Below are 2,518 nucleotides of genomic sequence, written 5' to 3'. Positions count from 1 at the left end.
AGGCAACAGATGACGTGTCTTGCCCAAGGAAACAACAGCCGAGACTGTCGGAGCCGGGACCAAACCGGCAACCTTCCAATTACAAGAAGAACAGCCAACTCTTGAGCCATGATCGCCCCACAAAGGTTTATTTTTCATTTCCTCAAATCAGTCTTGGAGTCTGCATTTGCCTCTTAATTCCTAGTGATGCGCAAATGAAGCAATGAATCAGTATTGAACTACTTAATGAATTGTATTGAAAATAGGTTTTAGTGGCAAATTAAGACAAAGCAAAACAATGTCTCAATAATCGTGTGCTGAGTGCAATAACGGTTTTTATGATTGATACAAATACAACAAAACAATTGCATTGTAGCAGTTGGAAACAGGATGTGGTGGGATGATAGGGTGTGCTTGTGTAACTAAAGCGGGGTGTGACTAATCTTACATGGGACCGGGATTTAAAGACTTTTAATCACAATTATTTTTACATTGGTTTGTTTTTGGTTTTTAGTTTCTTGCTAGCAACTTCTCCAGCTTTCGAAAACACACATTCACATGGGAATAAAATGTTACAAAGAATCTCGTGTAGCAGTATCAATTGCTTCAAGCAGATTCAAGGTGGAGTAGACGTGAGGAGACATCACGGGCCAAGTGTTTGTTTGTCTGCCCTCCGGCATTAAAGCAAGCTTTGAAGCAGTGGTTCAAGGAAAATACAAATTGGAGTTGGAGGCTTGTATTGGAGCATTGGTGTCATATGGCCATTACTACTAATCCCCCCTAAACAATGACAGATTCATAGACATGTTTTAGTTAATGACTATAACAAATGATTACCAAGTTGAATACAATGACGTTTTTTAAATGTAGGTCTTTCTGAAAAGTGAAAGAAGTAGGTGAGCGTGAATTGTTTATACGTCAGTAAAATCCAGCCACTCAGCCAACTTGTTCTACAGGTAGTACAGGACACATTCATTAGCAGAGACACGCAAAGCCCAGCCAAGCCTAGCTGTTTTTTTGCTTCAAAGCACTTTTTATAAAGTGCTTTAAAACAATATGCTGGCTAAAATGCTCATCATTAAGCTCACAATAGAAATTCAAATTCATTAATAATAATAATAAAACATTTTTAAAGTCAACTCTCTCACTGTGGCCAATGAAAAAAGGTGGGCTTTAAATAGTTACTTAAAAAACGTCAGTGCAGAAGCATGTGTAATATGCAAGGGCAGTGAATTCCACAACTTAGCTGACATTTGTGACTAGGAGGGTGAGTGCACCTGTAAGAGCTCAGAGAGTGGGGCAAGGTCATTTAAAGACTTAAAAACAAACTACAGAATGTTAAAGTGAAGTCTGGAAGACTGTGTTTGACCAATTGTATATGGTAAATAAAAAAGAAGACACTCGCTCTCACCACAGCACTGAATTGCTTTTAATCACTGTCCATTTTGACACCCAGGTTAGTGACAAAATGTTTTGTATTGTGTAAGAAGGCCCAAATCTAAAGGAGGAGACCCACCAGCAATAACTTTTACTTTATCAAGACATTTAAGGTTTTTCTAAGTTAACGGGCATATACACCTGACTGTTACCAGCATAAAACTGGGAAGCACGTTTATGCTTTCTAAACATGGAGCACAGGGGAAGAAGATTTAATAAAAATAGCAGGGGCCCAAGGGTTGAGCCCTGAGGTACCCAACATGACAAGGAGAACATGATGACTTAAATCTATTAAAGATAACAAAATGTTCTTTCAGCCAGGTAGGACTTACACCAATTCAGGGTAGTGCCATTAATGTGTGCAAAATGTTCCAAACAAAATATCAGAATAATGTGACCCACTGTAGCAAAGGCTATTAATCTAGTAAAAACTAGGATCAAATAATTCCAACCATCTGTAGCTAAAAGAATGTCATTAAAAACCCTTAGTAGTACAGGTACTGTCCTATGAAAAAAATTTAAACCAGACTAAAATCCCTTAAAAAGATATTATAATAATATAATATAATATATAATATAATATAGACTCTTTTTTTCCCCAAAATGTTTGAAATAAGGTAGCTTGGAGATTGCTCTAAAATTGGACATCATGTTGGAAGCCAGGTCAGACTTTCTAATTAGGTTACATGATAAAATAAAATAATGAAAATACAATTTTATTTATATAGCACCTTTCTCGACAGAGTCACAAAGTGCTGCACATAAGCCTAAAGTCTTTTGGAGTTACAGTCAAGGACAAGCTGCTGTTACTAACAAGAACTGGCCCCAAAGCAGAAATCACCTCTTTTAAATAGTCTGGGTGGGACTGCATCTGTGGGGAACCCGAGGACTTCTGTTGACCAACAACCTCATATAAAAAAGGTAAAGTCACAGGCTTAAAAAACTGGTAAAAGGCAGCAGAGCAGGGAAAAGAAGATGATGGGTAAATTGCATATGGTGATATCTGAGTTCTCATATTAGACACCTTATCCACAAAGACATTTGAAAAGTTTTCACATACTTCAAATACAGATTCAGTGCAGTCTGTGGAAAATCAACAACA

This window comes from Pundamilia nyererei, unplaced genomic scaffold (assembly GCF_000239375.1).
Source record: "Pundamilia nyererei isolate P.nyererei 1_Seehausen unplaced genomic scaffold, PunNye1.0 scaffold00276, whole genome shotgun sequence".
Classification (NCBI taxonomy): domain Eukaryota; kingdom Metazoa; phylum Chordata; class Actinopteri; order Cichliformes; family Cichlidae; genus Pundamilia; species Pundamilia nyererei.
The sequence above is the reverse complement of the archived record's forward strand: the minus strand, read 5'-3'. Positions refer to the sequence as shown.